We start from the raw sequence: 25,174 nt of genomic DNA, 5'->3' as shown, positions 1-25,174 counted from the left end.
AAGAATCACCTTAGGAAAAAAAAATCTTTTTTTTTTTTTTACATCTTTATTGGAGTATAATTGCTTTACAATGGTGTGTTAGTTTCTGCTTTATAACAAAGTGAATCAGTTATACATATACATAAGTTCCCATATCTCTTCCCTCTTGCGTCTATTTTTTATCAATCAAGTTATCAATTCCATTCCTTAGACATTAATTAAAATCTCACATACATTATCAAAGAAATTACTTTTTTCACTAGAATTTTGAGATGGCATTTTTACCAACTTTCCCCAAATCTGTACTTTAGTATCTTTATTATTAACTTTTCACTAACTTGTTATCTTTTCTAAACTGACTTATGCCTATCCATCCCATATGCCACTGGGCTCACTACAATACAGACACTAGCTGCATCTCATTAATTTCTACAAGGAATTTGGCTCTAAAGGTGTTGTTACGCTTATTATTGGTAATATAAAAAAAATAGCAAGAAACAAGGAAAAAAATCTTTGTTATAGTTTTGTTTTTCTATTGTGATGATATGAGGTGTTTTACCATTTATTGGAAAAAAAATCATTTCTGGAATAAAAGTCAAAGAAACTATACCACATTTCAGGGAACTTGTAATAATGTGGCTCTAAACCCTGGTTTTAAAAGCCTGGGAGGTTGGAGAGGAGGTGAGGAGGAAGTTTGTCCCAGTTTTCCACATGCAGAATGATGCAGCAGGGCTTCCCTGGTGGCGCAGTGGTTGAGAATCTGCCTGCTAATGCAGGGGACACGGGTTCGAGCCCTGGTCTGGGAGGATCCCACATGCCGCGGAGCGACTGGGCCCGTGAGCCACAACTACTGAGCCTGCGCGTCTGGAGCCTGTGCTCCGCAAAAAGAGAGGCCGCGATAGTGAGAGGCCCGCGCACCGCGATGAAGAGTGGCCCCCGCTCGCCACAGCTAGAGAAAGCCCTCGCACAGAAACGAAGACCCAACACAGCAAAAATTAATTAATTAATAAACTCCTACCCCCAACATCTTAAAAAAAAAAAAAGAATAATGCAGCAAAACAGTGCTGTGAATAAGCCAACATGACTCCTGAACATATTCAAAAATGTCAATTAAAAGAAAAAAAGCCTTAAGGTAAATCTCTGCTATAATACGTCGGTTAGTTTCTTTAACATCCAGTTTGATTCACTGGACTTTAAAATGAATTGAAGAAATTATCAAACAGTTAAAGTTTAGGAAAATGATATCTAATGTAGAATTATAAAATGCGTCTTCATTATTTAACCTAGAAAAGGTTAACAAATGACAGGACCTGCTTGAAGTATATGAAGGAGTGTAAATGTCATAAATATATCATTAGAGGAAATTTTAGACTTTTTCCAAATCCATATCCTGGCTAGCCATCACTCCCACTTTGACAGTGAGAGGTGCTGAGTCCAGTGAGCTGAAGCTGCTTGTTCAAAACCAGAGATATTTCATGAGAGATCCAGAGATTAAAAACTCAAGCATCCTGTCCCCTTCTTATACTTTTTTTTTTTTTTTTTTCTGTACGCGGGCCTCCCACTGCTGTGGCCTCCCCCGCCGCAGAGCACAGGCTCCGGACGCGCAGGCTCAACGGCCATGGCTCACGGGCCCAGCCGCTCCACGGCATGTGGGATCCTCCCGGACCGGGACACGAACCCGCGTCCCCTGCATCGGCAGGCGGACCCTCAACCACTGCGCCACGAGGGAAGCCCCCTGTCCCCTTCTTAAGGCATGAAAATGAGGTAATTTTATGGATTTTTCAACAAATATACCAGGATCTACTATTTAATGAATGTTTGCATCAAAGTAATTGCTTCAGAAAGCTGGAATAATGGCATCAAACTTTTTTTTTTTTTGGCCGCACTGCACAGCATGGGATCCTAGTTCACCGACCAGGGACGGAATCCACGCTCCCCTGCAGAGGAAGCATGGAGTCCTAACCACTGGACAGCCAGGGAAGTACTGGCATAGAACATTTTTTAAAGTACTTCTTTTAAAACTATTTGTAGACTCAATTTACATGTCACAAAAGAGACTTACTGTATAATTTTTATTCTAAAACATTTGCTTAGACCTAAAAATGCATCACTCAGCTTAAATTATAGAACTAATCCAGAAACTTGTTTCTGAATGATTTTTGGTCATGGTTAAAATTAAAATCCACCTTAAAGGACAGAAATTTGTCACCAGAAACTTTAGTGCAAGCTTTGAAATTAATTGCAGAGGAGTCTTAAAATACTGAGAGATGCGGCCAACAATGTATAACAATTGGGTAGTTTTCCAATATGAATACACTGAAGGAACATCACTAATTTTCTATGTATATTTGTGTATTAATCAAATTAGCCATATCAAGGAGAGGAAGAATATTGAGTAGTGAATATTTCTTCTTTTGAATATTTCCCTTAATTATGTTACACTATTAACATTAATTTTTAAATAAATCTTTTTTTAAAGACCATTCCACTTATTCATTTAAATGCTAAAATCCTTTGACAATCTGTAAGCTACACCAGTAGAAATGTGATAATCTTTTCACACTCTTTAACTTTGCAGCAGTATTGTAGTCATAGAGAGTTAGACAATAATTAAGATGGCAATATAAGTATATGCTTTGAACACTGCCATCCATCACTGCCATGTTCCTAACACATATAAAGTATACTTTTTAAAAAGGAAAGTACAAATACATGAATGTGCTAAAAAATTAGATAAATGTAATTGTGGACATAGAAATAAGGACATTGTCTAATGGATAGCTGAGGTGCAGTAGAGGTCTTCCCTTATTTTGGAAAAGACTAGAAGTACAAAATAATTCTAGACTTTCTTAGAAAAAAGATTTGTGTGTGTGTGTGTGTGTTAAAATTTGAAGATAAATACTAAAACTATAGATATGTAACTCTTGCTTCTAGAAGCCCCATATGAGGTAGAATATTGGAGTCTGGTTAACTGCCTAAGTTTGGATGCTGTAGTAGGAACACCCACCACCTTTAAAATGAGGCTTAAAAATTTCAAATTACTGCCTAGAATGAAGGCTTATATAAAGTCACTAGGGAAGTTGGGAGAACAGACACACTTTTGCAGTCAGTAATGGGCTGAGACATCTCCTAGCTTAGTAACTAGATCAGCATGTTGCTAGGAACAGCACAAAAGCCATAAACCATGAATATATGCCCTGATTTGGCCTGAAGCTCTCCAGGTCATCTCAAAACTGCAAACAACAACAACAACAACAACAACAAAAAACCCATAAAGGGTCAATAGAGGGAAAGGGAGAGAATAAATAAGCATTTTAGTGAGTTCACAGATCAAAATTCCAAAACAAACACATGTTTAAGCAAACGTGGCAGTAAGAAAGACAATGAACAAAATCAACAATCAGAAATGTAACTATTCTGGATAAAATAAAAATGTAAGAGCAATCTGTAAATAACTTTAAAATAAATATGATTAGGATATTCAAAAAGATGAAAGAAGAAACTCCTGATTGAGTAAGAAATCATGAAGCCAAATATGGCAGAAATGAGATAAGAACAGAAGTATATGCAAGTGTAGATTTGAGAGTCCAAATATAAATAGGTATGACAATAAAATAAATAGAGCTTGTCTTGAAAAATCCTTATCAATTTGACTGTAGTAGTCCCATTGAATCATAGAAAGTAAGTTTATTTTCCTTGTCTTCTTTTACCAAACCTTAACTCATCCTTAAAAAAAGAAAAATTAGAGTCAACTATGTCAATTGATTATATGATGTTCTAATTGTAAAATATATTTACATCATATACGGAGGAGTAATACTTAGAATTTGTAGAATTATAGCACTGAATTATTCCTTTTCAAGTATTTAAATTTTTATTCAACAAAATCCAATTCATGTTGTACATGGAATAACATGCATTACATTGTGAATATAAATGGTAGTTCTAAATAAAAAGTTTAATTATTGTTGAAAAATTAAGCATTAATATTTGTAAATGAATATAATACTTGCTAAATAATATAGTGTTGATTCCTGACTGATTCCTGTTGACTCCTGATTATATAAAATAATATCTCAGATATTATTTTATATAATAAGTGTTATATAATTATACCATGGTCTTATTGTGGATAGTTGCATAAATCATATTAATTTTTCCTGCCCTTGAAGGAGTTGATTTCTTTTCATAACAATCTTGTACATTAATTGTTAAGAGCACAAGCTTTGGAGACTATTTGAATTTTAGGTTTAAATTATATATTTGAAATGTGAATCCATCAGGATAAAGCCAGGAAACAGAAGCCACTTTAAGTCTCTCAAATAAAGGAAATTAAAGAAGGAAGTTGGACAGAGCTGAGAAGTCAATCTACAAGGCTATTTAGAGATTAGCAGCAATAGCAAGCAGCTCCCTCCCTGATGGCTGGAGAGACTGTGGGGAGGGCATGGTGCTTCCAAGGATTTAGAAGCCTAGTGGGAACTAGAACCATGGAAGCGATGCCAGGCAGAACTGAGACCTTGGAGAGAAGCCCATGTGGTGGTAGATAGAACCAAGGAGGAGAAGCAGCTGTTTCTGGAGATGCCCCAGGAAGCAGAAAGAGAAGAGGAGAAATATACTAACTTCTCCCCTTCTCCCACCCTCCCACATTCCACAAGTACCTCCCATTGGCCACCTCTTGCAGAAGTCAGAGGACAGGAAGCCTGGGAACTGTAGTTCTCTGTCGTGCAGAGCAAGGAAAGGGCAGGAAATATAGATTTGAAGAAAAACAGTATACTTCACATCTTGTATATTTTCATCTTTTTCACCGTGAAATGAGCATTGTAATCCAGTGTTGTTGTAAACGTATGCATTTAAAGCACTGAGCAAAGTGCCTGCCATATTGCAAGCTCTCAATAAATGTGAAGTATTTTAATGATAGACTAGAGTCCCTGTGATAGACTTAAGTCCCTGTGTTGTTTAAAATCTTAATCTAATCTTTATTGTGCTTTGGTCTCTGTTTATGCTCTTTAAATTATAGCCTCATACTCCAGAAGTAGTCCTCCATCCTTCCTCTTTAGAGCAGATATGACCTCCTTCTCTTCAACTCCAAAATTCTTATCAAAGTAGTGTTGATGGTTTCATGGGTCAAATGATATTTAGAATTTCTATTTGGGTTTGAGAAATAATTTAAAAATTATTTCAGAATAATTTTCTTGAGTGTCTATGATATGTCATATTTGAGACTTTAAATACTGTATCTTATTTAATCCTTATCATATCTACTTCATATATGATGTAGGTATTATTATCACCATTTAAGAGATGAGAAAGGAAAAGATCAGAGGTAAAATTATTTGCTTGGAATCATAATATAACCAGAGCTGCTGTTGAAATCCAGGTTTGCTCAACTTCAAGGCCCATACTTTGACCACTATGACACCTAGTGCCTTCCTACTACATTGGCCCATTTTTTCAATTTTCATATACCAAATTATCATGGGAATGCAGTTGTCACTTAAAATGTTTCATAATCCAATTCTTTTCATTCATTCCTTCAACAAATATTTCTTGAATACTATGTGACAGGCACTCTTCTGAATGCTGGAGTTTGCAGTCTAGCTGGGGAGAGACAAGAAACTGGTGTCTTCATTTTCCCTTGCTGTGTAACAAATTACCACTAACTTAGTGACTCAAGACAACACACATTTATTATCTCATAATTTCTGTGGATCAGAAGTCCCAACGTGGCTTAACTGAGTTCTCTGATTAAGGTCTCACACAACTGCAATCAAGGTACAGACTGGGCCTGGCTCAGGGCTTTTCCACGCTCATGTGGTTGTTGGCGGCATTTACTTCCTGCAGGTATGGAACTTCAGGGGTTATTGATCTGCTAGAAGCTGCCTGAAGTTCCTTGCTACATGGCTCTCTCCAGGGGGGTCTCTCAAAACACAACAGCTTGCTTCTTCAAAGCCAGAAAAAATAAAGTCTCTCAAGCAAGTCTGCTAAAGAAATGGAATCTTTTATAATGTACCCTAAACCCAAGGACGACATTCCATCCCCTTTGCAATAAAAGGTGACCTCCCATCACTTTTGCCGTATTCTATTGGTTGGAAGCAAGTCAGAGGTTCTGCCCATACCCAAGGGGAGGAGATTATACAAAGGCATAAATATTGGGAGACGGGGATGACGGGGGCTTCCTTGAAGTCTGTCTGCCACACCTGTAAATAAATATACGAGGATAACATCAGATGGAAATGACTACTCTGCAGAGAATCAAACTACGGTGTTACGATTGCAACTTGGTGTCTCGTGATTGAATGGGCAGATAAGGCCTCCTTGAGGAAGTGGCATCTGAACTGAGATCTGAATGCCTAGAGGAAGCCAGCTAGTCTGGCTGTGTTAACAGTGAGACCGGCTGGAGAGCAGTGGATGACAGGGAAAGTGGTATGAAATGAAGTCAGACAGGTAAGCAGTGGTTAGGCCATGTATGGATTTACAAATGGACATATTTCTTCTCTATGCTATTATTAGAAGGTTTGAAGTAGTGTGAAGGTGTGATCTAGTTATATATATTTTTTGAAAGGTCACTTCAATTGCTGTAATGAAAATAGATCCTAGGGATTTACGAGTAGAAGTAAGAAGAGCAGCAGAAAGCCATCATGTAGTCTGGGGGTTAAGCAATGAGAGGTTGGACCGGGGTGATAGTGGTGGAGATGGGGAGAGGTAGATGGGTCTGAGAAATGGACCTGCTGATATACGAGATGTGGGATATGAGCAACAGAGAAATCCAAGGAAAACTCCTTGTTCTTTATTCTTACTACCTTGATAAAGATAATCTTGTGCGATCCGGCTTTACTTCAAGAATAAATTTCAGTTTATGTCCAGATAATCACCTCCTTGTGTTAACTGTTGTTGCATATAGTTCTTTCATCCATTTATTGGGAAGTTGTTTTATCAAGGAGCAACCTCAGATCTCACTGGTCCACATCTAGTCTGACTGCTTTAGGCAACTCTCAGATAAGTACAGATGTTACCCTCAGTCACATCTAGTGAAACTTTCTGATATGCTTTGCTTATAAAGTTAGAAAATGCGTGAAATACAAATTTCAAATGACACTATCCAGTGTGGGAGAGTGAATAAATTTTCTTAAGGATGATTTCTTGTTAAACTAATTATTTTGGGTCATTGCCTTAAGATGAGTCAAGAACCACATACAGAAAATGAAGTAACAGAGTTTTTTTGTTTGGGTTATGGTTTAATAAAAATACAACTTTAATTTTTGGTCTCCCAGCAACCTTTTAAAATATAATCATTGGCTATAATCTTACCCTAACTCTAGATGAAATTGGGGCAGTTCCCATGAGCCTTTTGTTTATTCTTGGATGAACAGATCCTTAAGTCACAACATCATCACAAAATACAGTCCCGGGCTTCTCTGGTGGCACAGTGGTTGAGAGTCCGCCTGCCGATGCAGGGGACACGGGTTCGTGCCCCGGTCCGGGAGGATCCCACATGCCATGGAGCGGCTGGGCCCTTGAGCCATGGCCGCTGAGCCTGCGCATCCGGAACATGTGTTCCGCAACGGGAGAGGCCACAACAGTGAGAGGCCTGCGTACCGCAAAAAAAAAAAAACCACTCCCAATTTAGAAATCAAAACGTCACAGAAAAAAGTATATATAAAACAAATAGGAGAATCAATTCTTCAATATTCACTCAAAGGTAAGTCCTCTCCCCTTTCCCAGCTGAGGCCTCTATAGTTGGCCACCTCTGTGCACAGGGGGTGCTTTGGCTTCTGCTCTGATATCCTTCGTCCATCCCTCATTCTCTAGCGGGTGTTTGAACCCCCATCAGGGATGAAGTAGAGGAAGGGAGGAGAGATGAGAATTCGGACTTGGCTTGGTGGACTCACTCTCTTGGCCTGGCAGTTCTTCTCTTATAAGTGCTTTCAAGAACAATACGGGGGTTCCCTGCAGGTGCCTGGGTGTTGGCTCAGGACACAGGCAAAGGCCCAACTTCACTGGTGGCCCCTCCAACCCAGGCACACATTGCTGGCGTCCTTCCCTCTCCCAGGAGCTCCAGCCAAGCTCCCTCTCCACATGGGCCACACATTGTCCACAGGAAACACATGGGTACCTGCTGGCATGACATAACCTGAGCTATTCCAGCTCAGCCAGCCTGGCTATCCCACTGAGCAGTCAGCCTTCCCTGCCCTCCCTGTGTCCTGGGCTAAAGTCAGAGCCCAGGCGTGGCCTCGAGTAGCGAAACAAAGATATCACTCAAGAAGTCTAAATCACTCTTGTTATTAATGTGTACCAAAACTTTGTCAATACTATTAGTAATCCAGAATGGTAAATATTTTGATGTAAATAGGATCTATGTATCTAAATTAGATTAGTTTAGAATATTCAAATTATCTTTCTCTCTCTCTCTTCATATATACATATGTGTATGTGTGTGTGTGTGTGTGTGTGTGTGTGTGTGTGTGTGTGTAAAACTCTTAAATAAACCCAGATTGGAATTTTTTTTTATTTCTGAGCTCATTCTCTCTCATCCACAGCTTATTTGAATCAGAGAGTTGGATTATATTGTTAAGGTTCCCAGAGACAACAGGTAGGATCTTGCCTTCAGCCTACGGGGCAACTACATTCCTTGTTTTGCCAGCGCTGCTGATTGAAAGCAGGGCCCTGGATTAAAGGCAGAACACACCCTCGGCTCTTAAAACATCAAAATGAGCAATGGAGCACTCTTTCAGTCAGTGTTTTCTTAGATCTCAATGAATTTGGATTCTCTTTATGATTTCTGAAAAAAATATTAGATAAACATTTTTATCAAGAAGGTCAATGAAAAAATGTTTAGCCAATAGAAATAGAAAACTAACTTAATATGAGACATTTATAGACAGAGAAGTAAGAATGCCACCACCCCTGGCCTCACGTTCACTATTTCACAACTGTTTGTAGTCCCACAGCTTGTCTGTACTTGCTTGTTACTCTTTCAGGAGATGGTCCACTTCTTAAAGTATTTACTCTTGTTCATATTGCCTTAAGAAAAACCAGTAGAATTCTAGTTATAGTATTTATAGATAATGTACAATATTATTTCCTCCCTTTGCCAACTTTGTATAAACCATGAATATCTACAAATACAGAGAAGAGAGAGAAGAGGCAGAGTACTGGCCATGGACAGAACTCCAAAGGGACTGCAAACTGACATTGACCCTGGCGTGTACTTATCACTTTTTAACCATGTTAGTAATCATGCTAATTTGGATTTGCTCACTATCTCAGGAGTGAGTGAACATACCACACACACACTGTCAGAGCTTGCTGCTCAGATTCTGAGATCCCCCATGGGAGGATCTCAGGAGGAAAGAAGGTATTTAATCAGTCATTCTGAGTTCTACTGCACAGATGACTATTCTTTAATTGTGTGAAGCCTCCAAAGGTTACAAAACAATATTTTAATTAAAAATTTTAAGAGAACACTCACCTTTGCTTTCATTCATTCACGCATTCATTCATTCAACACAGGTTCCTGGAATGCCTAGATCTATAAACACTTGGTGAGGAGTGGAAGGTACGATGATGAACAAGACATTCTCTGCTACCATGGAGCTGACTATCCACTGGTTCACTCATACCACAGCCTTTATTGAGCACCTATCACATGCCAGACAATGTTCTAAGTGCTGGGACACAACAGAGAACAGACAGAAAATAAACAATTTTTTTAAATGTTGTAATTTTAGGAATTGATATGTCCTATGAAGAAAATGAAGTAGAGGAGGTGATGGCAGGTGCTATTTTTAGATTGATCACAGAAGTGATGTTGAGAAAAGACCTCCATGATTAAAACAGTGAGTCAACCAATTTTCCTGTGGAAGAGCATCCTGGGCAGAGAGAATACAAAACATAAGATCTAAGTGAAGGGACAATGGACCATTACTTCTGAAGCTTGACTACGTTTTGAAGGTCATATGAACAATTTCCAACTTCACTATGTTCAAATTTAAACCAAGTCGCCATTAAGTCCACCACACACAGTCAACACTAACACATGTTTTGTACACTGAGCTTAAAGTTTGTGCAGCTTGATACCTCATGCTTTTCTCTGCTTGTTCGTTTGTTTGTTTGCTGAGATTTGTATGTACCTATCATGCCTGAAATCTCTAGGACAAATGCAAATCATTCAAATGTATCACTAGTCTATAATTTTTTCTTGGAGACAAGTCCACTAGAGTACTCTGTCCTCCTCTGACCTGAATGGTTTGCCCTCCAGGCTGGACACTCACTTATCGTACTGGGTCTTCCTTTCACCAGCATCCTGAGCATTTTCTTCTCTCCTGTGTTGGATCTCCTGATTTCTGGTCCCACATCATCCTCTCTCTTAGATTAGTTCTCATTGTAATGAATAATATCCTCTACTAGCTTACTATGAAAGGACACATGAGAGCAAAAAAATGAGATGTTGGATATCTGAAGAATTCTCTATTCTACCCTTATACTAAACTAACAGTCTAGCCAGGAATAGGATTCCAAGTTAGTAGTCATTTCCCCTAAGAATTTCAAGGGCACATCTCCACTGTTTTCTAGCTCTCAAGGTTGCTGAGAAGTTTGATGCCATTCATTCATATTTAAGAACAAGGCAATGAAAAGCTGAATAGAAGTTCAGTGTGTGTGAATAGAATTTATCAAATTATAGACATTGTTAGAGAGTATCCATCTAGGAAATTAAATTCAAGTACTCCCGAATCTCAATGACTCTAAATCTTTGGTGGGGAGATAGAGCTGGTAAATTTTTTCCAGGGAAGAATCTTCTCCCATTTTCCTACCTTGGAGAAATATTGCTGGCAGTCAACATCTCTGAGCTAATGAAGGAAAAGGGTTAGGATGTAACCATTCAGAATGTAGATGTTTACTTAACCCCCATTTTCAGCATGGAGGTGACTGCAAGTCCAAAGTCTCTCTAGTTGAACCTCTCCAGAGAGTAAAGGCTAATCTTCTTCTTGGGTAAAGGAGGGTTATCCATCACCTCTGAAGGATTTCGAAGATGCAGTATTAACTACTCGAAATATTGACCCTTACCCTTGCTTTCTCTCCATTTGCATCTTTCTCCAATCCTTGAGGCCTTGGGGTTTTGAGGAATGAATTCATCTACTTCTGGTTTCAACTCTCAAAGATCTGCTGATTCAAATACCCCTTGTTCATCTGATGTTTTCATTCTAAAACATAGTTGAAATTGTTTGCTTACTCTCTATTTTATCCTTGTACACTGACAGTTGTTTTAATCCCATTAGGTTGTTTAAATCATTTGAGTTTGATTTGGGGTGTATTTAACCTGCAGTATCTAACTAGAAACTCCCTCGAAATGTTTTCCCCACAATTCAATTCCTTTCCACAAAGAATTTCTTATAAATAGAATTTTATTCATCTCATTTCATCTCATCTCATTTCATCATTGTGCAAAATTAAGTGGAAGTTATAAAAAGAAAAGGCTAATGTGAGAGATAAGAAGCCTACATTTTATAAACTTCATATGTTTGAGACAGAGATGGAGATTGCTAGGTCTACCAGAAGCTATATCTCTTTACTTTCAATCTGATGCTTATTGGATTTAAGCCAGTTGAATATATGAACAGTTATAAGGTACAAGAATAAACTTAAAGGATATGGTTTAAATGCTGAAAATGCTAAAAATGCTAAAAATGGTATTTCACAGACAAAGTGTAATTAAGGATTTTACAATGGAACTCTTTCTGTAATATATGTCTATTATTAGTCTTTAAAGAATTTGAGTTGTAGAGAGTTCCAGTAACATAGGAACAAAACTATAGAACTGCCCAAACAATTTTTAGGCCTCCATCTTCAATTTAAGAGCCATAAAGAAATAAATAGCTACTCAATTAGAAAGGTTATAAAGTATTCAGTAACACCAAAGTTCTTCTGATATTTTCTGAAACTCTCTTGATCTACTTACTTTCTTTTTCAACTGTATTATAACTCTTCTCTATCAAAACTTGTTTTCATTTTTTAAAAATTATTATTCATGTTACACCTTACTGAAAGTACAAATCAATGTTTTACCTCTTGCCCTTAAAAAAAAAAATCAGGCATGCTTAAACAGTTAGAAAATATTTGAGAGAACAATGTGGTGTAATAAAGAGGATTAAATATTGCTGACTGAAATCAAATATGTATTCTCTTTGCCAAAATCCCACTAAATAAAATTTTGAACAGCAATCCTGGAAGCCAGAAGATAATGGAGCAATATATTTGAAATTCTAAGGAAAATTAAGTTCTAACTTAGAATTCTATATCTAGTCATACAATCAATTAAGTGTGAGAGTAAAATAAAGACATTTTCATAATGTCAAGTCTCAAAATGATTATTTCCAATGCGCCTTTTCTCAGAAGCTGCTCTCTTCAAGGAATAAATCAAGAAGTAGAAATCATGAGACCTGGGGAACAAGAGATCCAACAAAGGAGAAGAAGCAGAAAATGCTAAGAGTAAGAAGGAAGTGGAGTCCTAAAACTAATCTGATAAGAACAGCCAGATCAAACTGGAGCTGAGAGAGAATACCCCAGGAGGGAAACTAAAAAGACAAAGTCAAACAAATGAACAAATAAAGAAAAAAACCTGAGTGAATGATTATCGAAGTTTTCAGAGTTCTGTGAAAATACTGGGAATTAACTTAATGAAAAGTACATAGAAATCGAAGCAGTGAGACAATTGCTAACAAACTCCAAGGGAAATGGAAAATTGCACACGAAAAAGGAAACGTGACCATAGTATGCTATGTGGTTTAGCTGTGAACAATACAAACATAGTCAGAATAATGGAAGCACTGAAATTTCTTCTTACCCCAAATTATGGGATAGCTGCATTGGGAGGTTGCGTTGAGAGAAGAATGTATTGAAACAGGGTTGTTGTTGGGTTTTTTTTTTTCCATTTGTTGGTTTTAAAGAGAGCTAAATGATCATGTCATCTTCCATAAAAGGAATTTAATGGATTAGGTCTCAATTTTTTAACTGAAGAGTACATTTAAAATTGGAAAGAAATCCTAGAAGCAGCAGAACTGCAAATGGGTTGCTTTTGGTAGGCAGGTCAGGAATGGGTAGGGATTGGGCATGAGATTGCTAATATTTCTCATGAACACTTTGTCATTTTATTTGACATGTTAAAGAATATTGGTGATTTTTTTTTTTAATGAGTAGGGACCACCTAGATTTAAATCTTTGCCCTGGTCTGGTTATTCAGTAGCCTAAACAAGTTTACTGAGTCCTCTGAACTTCACCCCCATAATTAGAGGGTAGTTTTTAAAACAAAATAAGGAGTCTCCAAATACTTCTTTCCTTGGCACTCAGGCATGTTTTAAGCATATTTTCTAAACCCAGAAGCTCCAAATTCTTGACAAGTCACAGCATGACCATATCTTCTTCCCATACCAAGGGTTCTAAAGATTCGTGCTCAATTAGACTTCCACCTCCCCCGCCACCGCCCCCAGCCCCCTGTTCAATGGATTCTGCAGAGCCTGAGGAATAGGAAAGCCCCAAGTGAACCCATAACTCTTAAGAGATTTCCCAGACAAGAAGGGGAATTTCCAGGCATCTTGGATTTCCTAGGATTTTAGAGATTCTCAAGTCTCAAGTTTCAATATGAGTCCTTGCAACAATTCTGAATGAGCAGTAGAAGGGACGGCTGTACATGCCCAGGGCTGGGAGGATGGCAGATTAGCTCACTTATGGCACCGTGTGTCTATTGGGGAAAGAAGAGTGTGATTTCTTCTTAACTCAAATTTATATCTATGTATCTAACAGATGTTTTTACAAGAATGTTTAAACCTTTTATTTCACATTTTAAAAGATTGAATATATTTTCCGATTTAATAATTCTTAAACTAGTACTTTTGGAAATTTGTATATGAATAAAGTAGAAATAGAAGATTGTTTGAAGCGAATGGTGTTTGAGCACTCAGCTGTTTTTCTGTCTCATTTGCTATTTACAAAGCAAACTGTACCTCCTTAACAGTTCTCACTCTGAAAACAGATCCACATTCTTCTCTTATCAGGGGCTGGTCCCTTACACGCAACTTAATGTTCAACTAAAGTAACTCACACTTGTTTTACTTATTTCACATGCTTTACTTTCTCTGGGAAAGAGAATGCACATTGAGCTGTGCTGAGTATTCATTTTATTCGACTGTGTTTAGATGTTTTATACTTATAAACACACACAATTATAGACTGTTTCCAACCTATTTAAGTTAACACTTATGAATGGATGTAGCAACTGTCTGCTTACCACCTTATGGTTTTTTTTTTTTTTTTTTTTAAATTTATTTTATTTTTGTGTTGGGTCTTCGTTGCTGCACGCAGGCTTTCTCCAGCTGCCGCGAGAGGGGGCTACTCTTCGTTGCGGTGCACGGGCCTCTCACTGCGGTGGTCTCTCCCGTTGCAGAGCAATGGCTCCAGGCGGGCAGACCTCAGCAATTGTGGCACGTGGGCTTCAGCAGTTGTGGCTCGTGGGCTCTAGAGCGCAGGCTCAGCAGTTGTGGCGCACGGGCCCAGCCGCTCCGCGACATGCGGGATCCTCCCAGACCAGGGCTCGAACCCGTGTCCCCTGCACTGGCAGGCGGACTGTCAACCACTGCGCCACCAGGGAAGCCCACCTTATGGTTTTAAAGTAAGTAATCTCCCATTAAAACAAATTAACCAAAAGAAGTAATTATACATATATCAATTTATATTTGTGTATAATGAGTCCTAAATTTTAAAAGTATTAATTGACTCTTTTATTCTCATTAGCACCTTGATTTTGGGCAAAATTTCAAATTAAGAGAGTTCAACCCCTATTACTCTAGTAGAGACGATCATTTCTCCTTCTACCGCTGGTTAGTGGGTTTTTAATTGTCTAAAATTTTAATGTAAATCTTGAACTATAGCAGCCTCCAGGGAGTGTCACGGTTTAGATTTGGGGTTGCTATTTCCAGTCAGTCAAGAACAGAGTCCTGAGCCAAAATGAACCGTGTGGAGAGCTCTGACTTTATCTTTACTATTGCATTATATTCCCTCACCAAAATCAAACAAACAAAAATGTGGTTTTGTTTTTACTGTGATTTACATAGAGGAGAATGCATAAATCTTAATTGCATAGTTCAAATTTTGACATATGTATGTACCCAACTAACCAACATCCAGATCAAGATATAGAGAAACATGTTTATCGTTCTAGAAAATTTCTCCATGCCACTTTCCAACCAATAGCCCTCCCTTTCTCCAGCAGTAACTGCTTTTCTGATTTCTATCACCAAAAATTAGTTTTGCATATTCTTTGCATGAATTTGATACGAATAAAATTATAAAGTCTGTACTCTATGGTGTCTGGCTTCTTTCGATCAATACTTTTTGAGATAAATACAAGGCCTGAAGTTTGAAAAAAGAGAAGTAAAAATGGTTTTTCTTCACAGATGGCATAATTATGTGTGTAAAAATCTTAAGGCATCAGGAAAAAAAGCCTATAAATACTAAGAAAGTTAGTCAAGAGCTACAAAGTCACCATATAAAAATCACTGTATCTCACTACGCCTTCTGAATATCTTTATGGTTGATTAAGAAATTATTTGCCAGAATAGAAGTATTCTTTAACAAATAGACACCCAGGGACACACACAAACATAACTCCAAAACAAACATGATTAACAAGGTGAAAAAAGACCTAAAATATCCCTGAAGCCTAGTAAGCAATCAAAGGTTTTTAAAAAGCAAGTGCCAGGCAATGCATAGAAGAAAGCATTTAACTCTTGTATCCATTCGTTTGTCCTTCTTGAGGAACCTTTCACTTATATATACGTATCCTTATTTCTCTGTGAATACAATTTTTAAAAATGAAGTTGCAAAGTATTTGACAGAGAAAGATCAACTGGAAATGGGACCTTGTGCTTCTTTCCTTTGTTTATAAACCCGAAGATTCTCTCATGAGTAAAGAATTAAATGAAAACATTTAAATTGTCTTAAAAACGGAACTACCTCTGCACACTTGGTGTGTGTGTGCACATAAGCACACGTTCTGTCTTTAGAAGGTATTAACCCTCACAAAGGATAACTGGTCAAATGAAACAAGTGCAATACTTAAATAGATGTAATCCAGTTAAGTAAAGTTTAAAGGTTAGTCATAGACTATGTACAAAACAACGTTACCAGATAATTTGCTTTTCTACAGCTAACTGAATACAATGTAGAGGATGACTATAGACATATTTATTTTGAAATTTCCAGTGCTAGACACTCTGCTAAGGACTTCACATTCCTTACCTCATTTAATCTTCACCAAAACGGAAGCAGGTAATAGTTTCCCCATTTTATAGATGAGTAATCAAGGTTTAGGGAATTTAGGTAACTTCCCCAAGGTTTCACAATAATTAAGTAAAGAAACCAAAATTCAAGTCAAGAGCTTCCTTCCACGCCCTGACCCCCTTTGCTGTCTTCCTCTATGTAACTCGATATTCTCCATTTCCATTTTGAACATCTCATAAATGAAGGTAAATTTGTTATGTACAAGTAAATTTCCTAAGTGTCTTAATTGAAATGAAATAAATACTTAACCCACATAAGAGCAATGTGATATAGAGACTAAATTCTAATAAAGGAGATCATAATAACTGGAATAAAAATCTGGTATAGTCTAATTAAATAGTTTTGTTTTTCCATGTTGAGCAAATAGTGATTCCCTACCTGTGATTTTCATGTAAATATCACAGCAACTGCATGGGAAAGATATTTCTACAATTTTACAAAGCAGCACACTTGGGCTCAGAGGTGAAATGATTGTCACTCAAAATCACAACAGCTGACTATAACCGGACGGTTACAGAGCTCATTCAATTGAGGATATGAACAGAGTTCACAGAAAGAAAAATGCAAATGGCCAATAAAACTTTAAACCTCAACTTCATCAAAATCAGAGAGATTAACATTTAAGCTACGTATAATATAAACCTTTCAACTATCAAACTGACAAACATAAATAATACAAACCTTCTAATGATGAAAAGGATGTGCAGGTAATGGAATTCTCCCTCATTCCTGGTAAGTATGTGAATTGCTACAACTTTTTAGAAAGTCATCTAATTAATATCTAGTAAATTTTTAAATTTCTTACATTTTGATTAGGAAATTTCACTTTAGAACCAATCCATCACAAATACTAACTTTGGATATATGTACCAGGGTTTTTATTACAGCCTCCCTTGCAATAATATATGAGTACATACATACTTAAATATGCAAATTAAAACTAGATCCACAACAGTGCAAAAGTCATTCATTGGAAAAAAGGTTAGTCTTTTCAACAAATAGTGCTGGAACAATGGGATGGCTATAGGTAAGAAAATGAACTTGAACCTACATGTTATACATTATGCCAAAATTAACTGACAAAGGATCATAGACTTAGATTTAAATCATAAAACATTTAGAAAAAAATTTTTTAAATCTTTGTGACCTGGGGTTAGGTAAAGTGTTCCTAGAAGTGACACAAAAAACACAATTCAGGGCTTCCCTGGTGGCTCAGTGGTTAAGAATCCGCCTGCCAATGCAGGGGACATGGGTTCGAGCCCTGGTCCGGGAAGATCCCACATGCTGCGGAGCAGCTAAGCCCATGCGTCACAACTGCTGAGCCTGCGCTCTGGAGCCCGTGAGTCACAACTACTGAGCCCGCGTGCCTGGAGCCTGTGCTCTGCAACAGGAGAAGCCACCTCAGTGAGAAGCCCATGCACCACAACGAAGACCCAACACAGCCAAAAATAAATAAATTAAAACAAACAAACAAACAAAAAAACACAATCCATTCAAGAAAAAATTGATGAACTGAACTTCATCCAAATTAAAAATGTTTGCTTTGTTCAAGACACTGCTAAGAAATCAAAAGGCAAGCTACAAACTGGAGAAAATGTTTGCAAATCACATATGCAATAAATGACCTGTATCAAGACTGTATGACTAACCCTCAAAAATCAACAGTAAGAAAACATAAAAACCTATATAAAGATGTGCAAAAGACTTGAACAGACACTTCACCAAAGAGGATCTAGAGATAGCAAACAAGCACTTGAAAAGATATCCAATATCACTAGCCATTAGGTAAACGCAAATTAAAACCAAGGTAAAATACAAAACCATTAGAACAACTAAAATGAAAAGTACTGACAACATCAAGTGCTGGTGAGGATGTGGAGCAACTGGAACACTCATACATTGCTCCTGGGAATACAGAATGGTACAGCCACTCTAGAAAAGTTGGGCAATTTCTTCAAAATTAATAATTTACTGGAGAGAAATAAAAATTATCTTCACACTGAAAGACCTGTACCTGAATGTTTATAGTATCTTTATTCATAATAATGAAAAATTCCATCAACCCCAAACTCCATCAATTTCTAATGGATAAATAAACTTTGGTAAATTAATATCAAAGGAACAAACTATTGATAAACTCTACAGCTTGGATGAATCTCAAAGACATTGTGCTGAGTGAAAGAAATCATCACACTTTAGCTTTTGTAGTCTCAAAAGCTACATATTATATGGCTCTATGTATATAACATTTTCCAAAAAACTAAGCTATCAGTTTGAGAACAGTTCAGTGGTTTCAAAGAGTTACAGATGCAGGAAGCATGTGACTATAAAAGGATAGCATGAGAGTTTTTGAAGGTGATGAAATTGTTCTATAACCTGATATAACCTGTAAATTTTAGATTTACACAAATCTAAAATTCAAAAACTGTACACCCCCAATATCAATTTTACTGTATGATAATTTAAAAATTAAAAAACAGGCTGGAATTATTTAATAAAGAATGGTTCTTCTGTGTGTATGAAATATTGTACAGTTGTTAATATGAATGAATTAACCTATCAATACCTAATAATCTGAGTGGGTATCTCCGATATGTTGTTAAGTGATAAAATCATTCTGAATGACCCCATTTTTGCAAAATTAAAACGAAAATAAAACTTATATGTGTATGTATATATATGTGTGCGTGCATGAATGTATGTGTATGTGTGTGTATCTGTGTGTATATACTATGTTTCTATAATTCATTGTATCATTGTACAGAAAGATGGTATCGGAAAGATGGTATCAATGATACCATGGGATCATGGTATCATTCATGGTATCATTGTACAGAAAGATACTTAATTAAAAAGTAGAGTGGGGTTTAGAGGTTGAGTGGAAAAAACGGTTAATTTTGTAATTACTGTATAATTTCAGTGATTAAATATTTGTTCCTTTTGTTGAAAAAGAATAAGATAATACCTCTTATATAGGCATGAGTGTTTTGGAAGAATGTTACTTCTACAAAAACACAAATATGTGTCCCTATACATAGAAAGATGTTTAAAGAAATGCCTTTTAATTATTATTCATCAGTGATTTTAGTCTTCAGGACATGGTGAGAATTGAGGAAATTTGAAGAGTTTATTGGAAATTGCAAAATTCTATAAATCCTTAGATTTAGGTAAATTTACATTTTCAGTGAGCTGTGACCATGAACAAATTTCAAAATAATTAGTAATATTTCAATCCAATATCAAATGAAAGATGATTTTTTAAATAACAGCACAATTTTCTTCAGCACATCTTATGGAATTAATGAAGCATAACTATATTAATAGCTACATGATTAAAGGCATAAGAAATTACAAGTAAATCGTTTTATCATTTAATCCCTTTAAAGCAGGAATATTATTTAGTTATTTATAAATTGTACTGTACTGATGTATGTATTTTGCTAAGTCAGGGATAATATTTTAAACTATATAAAATTCACATCATATCTTTATTCATAAAAATGATATCCTTTTTCTTAATGGAATAACACAGGCCATTTCAGATGCTTTCCAAAATAGAATTTTTTGATAGCAACAGTACTATTCAACACTCTGTTATTGGGTAAAGGAAAATCATAATTTGAAAACAGAGAATTTTTAACGCTCCTTAAACAGGAATATGTTCCCCAATATCACAGATACAGATTATCATAAGGTAAAATTTCCTGAAGGTGGCAACATCCTAAGCAAAATCTGTCCTCAACCTTTGCAGCAAGCTCTTCTTATTTATGAAGTATTATTACAGTTGCTGGTTAAAATGGCTGGTAATATTACAAACCATTAGTAATTATGAAAACAACGTCACTGTAATCGTCATACTGATGGGCTTTCTAAAGGACCCCTAGTTATAGTCTATACTTACAAGTATATTCTTACATATTTATAAGCATATGCTATATATATAATATATAAATATATATAAGACTAAATATATGTATTACTCAAATAAAAATATATTTGTCAAGGATTTTATATCTATAAAAATTTCTGTTCCCTGATTCATTACATTAATTTTCATACTAATGTTAGTAAAGTGACAAGGTGGCAAACATACATTTCAATATTCCAATTTCCAACTTTGAATCATTTTCTTATCAGAAGAAAATAATTTTAATGCCAATACTTTCTTTACATTTCTTGAAATATGAGAAAAATAATCATGATGAATATTATGACAATGATTCTTAAAACCAGGAATGGCCCCATAAATCAGGAGATAAATTCTAATTTAAACATTGGGTTTTAAAGTAGTTATTCAATTCAATTCACAGTTTTAAATGAAAACCCACAAAGTTTCATGCCTGCCAATAAAACATTATTTGATGATATACCTTTTTTTTAATGTGGACAATTTTTAAAGTCTTTATTGAATTTGTTACAATATTGCTTCTGTTTTATGTTTTGGTTTTTTGGCCTCAAGGCATGTGGAATCTTAGCTCCCCCACCAGGGATCGAACCTGCACCCCCTGTATTGGAAGGCGAAGTCTTAACCACTGGACTGCCAGAGGAGTCCCGATGATATAATTTTGAAGCTATAATTCTCTATATAGATGGTTGTGGCTGTTATCGTTAATATTAAAAGGCAAGTTTCCTGACCATACTTTGCCATTAGGGACTCTTATAGGAAGAAAGAGTTCATTAGTATGGCCAAGATAATCACTGCCATCCCTGATTAAATGCTCTGTCAGAGGGCTTCCCTGGTGGCGCAGTGGTTGAGAGTCCGCCTGCCGATGCAGGGGACACGGGCTCGTGCCCCGGTCCGGGAAGATCCCACATGCCGCGGAGCGGCTGGGCCCGTGAGCCATGGCCGCTGAGCCTGCGTGTCTGGAGCCTGTGCTCCGCAGCGGCAGAGGCCACAACAGTGCGAGGCCCGCGTACCGAAAAACATAACAAAACAAAACAAAACAAAACTCTGTCAGAGATCACAGTCACCTCAAGGGAAATGTTAGCCTGTAGGAACAATTGAAACCTAGGATTCATTAGTAAGAATCTTATTATCCCCAAATCTTTCCATTCATCCCCAACTGGGTTGTACCTAACTTCTCCCACACTCCACACTCATACAACTCCTGAAAAGAGAACCGGCATTTTCTCAGTAATAGCAGCCATTAATCCTTTGCCATGTCATTCATCAATGGAGTTCCTCTGGTCTAGGTATTTTTTCACAGAAAATGAGATGTGTTTCTCCATTCATAATAATTGGTTGGTTGATTTCCAGTCATTTGTTACTCCATGTCTAAATTCTACTGTGTTTGTCAGCAATCTCCTATCTAAATTTTAAGACCTATTCATCATGTATAAATTAGACTGTCATATAATCAAATGTTTCTTAGAAAAAGAATGAAGTCTTTTGTGCCACGGGTACAAAGACATGATGCATCTTTGCAGATGGTAACAGGCAAGCCAGCTAATCCGTATATGACCATGTGGTTTAGCAAACAAAAAGCAGTACTGGAAGGCAGTAAATGCAATCTCAGCAATTTTTTTTTTCCTTTAGATTTTCCCCACCCAGAGCTTTCCTCTCTATTCCTATTGCATTTTCATTTTTCCTTCTTTCCACTTCTTCCTCTACTCTTCTTCATATCATTATTCTTCCTTCCATTTGTTTCATTTTTTCCCCTTTTTCCACCTCTGTCCCTTTTCTCTGCAGTTTCTGACTCTGTGAGTATAGTGGAATTAGGGATTTTCCCGGGGTACTTTCCAAAGGTTTGGGAAAAGCACTAGGCCTGGGACTTGAGGTCACAGAGGCAATAACAGCACCGACTCTGGGTGGTGATGGACAATGGTTAGAGTGATGACTTATCCAGATATCACTGAGTAGAGGAAAAATGGAAAATGGGGAAAAGGAAAGTTCTATGCAGTTTACCTATAAACTGAAAACCAAAAATTTCCAACATAACTCGTCCAATAAATCTGATTTTTTACATAGTTGGGACTAGCAAGTTAAAAATTCTTACAATATTTGGCCTAAACTCCTCAGCTAATACTATAGAGTATACCCGGCAAGCATATGATAGATACAAATGAAGAAGTGGGCTCCTTTTTCTATACTTTGCTAAACAGAGCTTAATGAAGAAAAGATGTAAGAAAAGAAATGAGAAGGTTATTTTAAACCAAATGAGATCACTTAAGCATGAGTGATATAATAGAAGACATGGCATGATTTTCATGGCATGGAAATAGGCATGATTCTAGTATGGGGAACTTTAAAGAGATAAGAGAGAAATGAAAGTTGAACTACGAGAAGCAAAGCATTCATATATGTAATTAACAATTGCCTTGGAGGAAATTAGAGGACACAGGCAAGAAAAAAAAAAGACAATCAATATTATAATGCTTGGGAATGACAGAGAGAGAGAGAGAAAGAAAAAGAGAAATGATCTAGAGGCCAGATAAAAAATTCTTGTTGATTGCAGTAATAAGGAGGAAATAACTTAGGAAGATAACATGGAGAAGAAGCAGTAAGATTTTGCCATGAGTGGAAGGAAGGGCTGGTTAGATCATCTGCCAAGTGGAGAAGATGTAAACATCTGAGCCACACAGAAGAAATATGTGACTGCTGTACAAGAAGTCAGTTTTGCCCTAAAACAAGTAGAGTGAAAACACTGGTTCTGCCAACAAGCTGATTTTTCCATCAAGCATGGGACAGCAACAAATACATAATTTAATTACCATTGAAAGCAGAGATGACACTAATTGTATCTTAAGCTCTTCATAATCTCATGGAATGTGATAGTAAATGAATTGTGGACAGCATCAAGCTCATTTCTGGTGCTCAACTAAAGGCACACAATAAAAACCTAAGTTAGCAAGAAGGAATTTGTGTTATTATTCTGTATTAGCTACCTGGAAAATCTTAGGTACTTTGCATTTGAGACACATTTTCTTGTTGCCTGATCCTTCTTGCAAAATGAAGGTATACAGGCAGTTCTTTGCCAAAGTGAACACAGAAAGGAGAGGCAGGGCAGAGTCACCCTAAGCATATACCTCCCTCCTCCTCTGCCCACCAGTAGAACAAGCCAGTCACTTCAGAGGTGAGGCATCCGTAGCCTCCACCCATTTTCAAATTTCCCACTGGAATACTGACTCTCCTCTATGGACCTCCAGTAAGGAAATGAGAACGCAAGAATAGAACATAAACTCTTAGTTTCCGCAACTGGGAGATAACAGTAGGTATTAATTATTCCTTATGCAGCCCAGGACGCTTGACCTCTTTGGATACGCCTGTGGTGTCAAAGGAATTCCATTTACAAAAAGGTCCCAAGTCTTTAGATGGGTGGGTAAACACTGGAGCTTATTGTCAGATTTTCCTGTGACTGAGTTAGAACACTAAAGGTTAGGGAAAAGGCTATTTTTTTTCTTCAAACTCTAGGAAGGTAGCCTTAGAGTTGCACTTCCAGTCAAAGAAGCATAAATGTAGATGCCTCTGGACCATGAAAGCAAGAAGTCCTGGGCTTAGGAAAGGGACTACACAATGTATTTTGCTGCCTGCTTTAAAGGGATTCAAATAGTTCTTAACAAAAACAAGTTTATAAAAAGCTCTATCCAGATTCATAGGGACGATTTAATTACTTTTTAAATTAACATATAATATAAATATGGTATACTTATGGTGCCTCTGAAAACTGCACCTATCACGAGCGTATGGCTCAGTGAATTTTTATCAGATAAGTATAACATCTCATGTAACTAGCTCTCTGATCATGATCTAGAGCATTAACAGAAGGCCTTCCATCACCAACTTCTAATGTAACTACTAGCCTGAATTCTAAAAGCATAGTTTTGCCTGTTTTTTGTTTTTAAGCTTTTGTTTATTTACCTTGAATAAATGAAATAATGCTGTATGTTCTCTTCTTGTATCTGGCTTCCAACCAACATTATGTCTGTATGATCCATTCATATATTTGGGGGTAGTTATGGATTGGATTGGTTATTCTCATTGCTGTACAGTATTTCATTATATGAACATACTGTAATATATTATCCATTCTACTATTGATGAACATTTGAGCAGTTTTAGTTTGGGGATGTTATGAATAGTACTGTGATAAACATTCTCATATATGTGTCTTTCAGTACATATATTCATTCATTTGTGATAGGTATATATCAAGGAAGTGGAATTGCTAAGCCATAGGGTAGGCACTTGTTCATTTGTTTTAATAGATAGTACCAAACAATTTTCCAAAGTGTTTCTACCAATTTACATTGCAACTATAATGTGTGAGAGTTCCAACTGCTCTACATTTTTGACAATATTTTCCATCTTTTTATTTTAACCTTTCTGATGGGTGATCAGAGGGATTTAGATATGTACTCTTAACGGTGGTTGAGGAGTCTTGCACCCAGATCTTGATAATTCCAGCTGTAAATGATGTATTTGGGTCTCAGATTCCACTTTGATATGTAACACCTTTTTGGTAAGTGAAAATAAATTGATTTTTCAGAAATCTACCCAGCAAGCCAAATTTACCCAACAACAAAGACTTTGAAAAACAGTTGAGGGATCTATTCTTCAATTCAGTCACATCGAATGAAGCTGCAGTTTCAAGGACATATAGTTTTTTAAGTATTGGGTTGGCCCAAAAGTTCATTCGGGTTTATCATACCATCTTATGGAAAAACCTAAATGAACTTTTTGGCCAACCCAGTAATTTCATTTTTCTTCCTAATACTTTTACTTTTAATCAGTCTGATTATCTGTTCCTTTACAGATATATCCAGAATGCTTTGGTGCTTTCCAAAGCAGATTAAGGACCCCTTAGAAAACTTGTTCTAGATTAAAATGTTATTTATCTAGTTATTACTGCCTGATTTTTACTGT

General features: G+C 36.7%; 1 long non-coding RNA gene across 2 annotated transcripts; it reads left to right on the top strand.

Annotated features, from left to right (window-relative positions):
* The first annotated feature begins 3,266 nt into the window (after positions 1-3,266).
* LOC117202819 (uncharacterized) lies at positions 3,267-13,911 on the top strand. 2 transcript variants are annotated; one of them, XR_004485294.2, is made up of 3 exons: positions 5,982-6,423; positions 8,517-8,569; positions 9,490-13,911. It is a non-coding gene; the product is annotated as an uncharacterized LOC117202819 (long non-coding RNA). The 2 variants fall into 2 exon arrangements; XR_007471804.1 differs by lacking the exon at positions 8,517-8,569 and having other exon boundaries at positions 3,267-6,423.
* Positions 13,912-25,174: the final 11,263 nt, after the last annotated feature.

This window comes from Orcinus orca, chromosome 15, assembly GCF_937001465.1.
Source record: "Orcinus orca chromosome 15, mOrcOrc1.1, whole genome shotgun sequence".
NCBI classification, from domain to species: domain Eukaryota; kingdom Metazoa; phylum Chordata; class Mammalia; order Artiodactyla; family Delphinidae; genus Orcinus; species Orcinus orca.
Note: the sequence above shows the minus strand (reverse complement) of the source record. Positions and strands in the feature narration are given on the sequence as shown.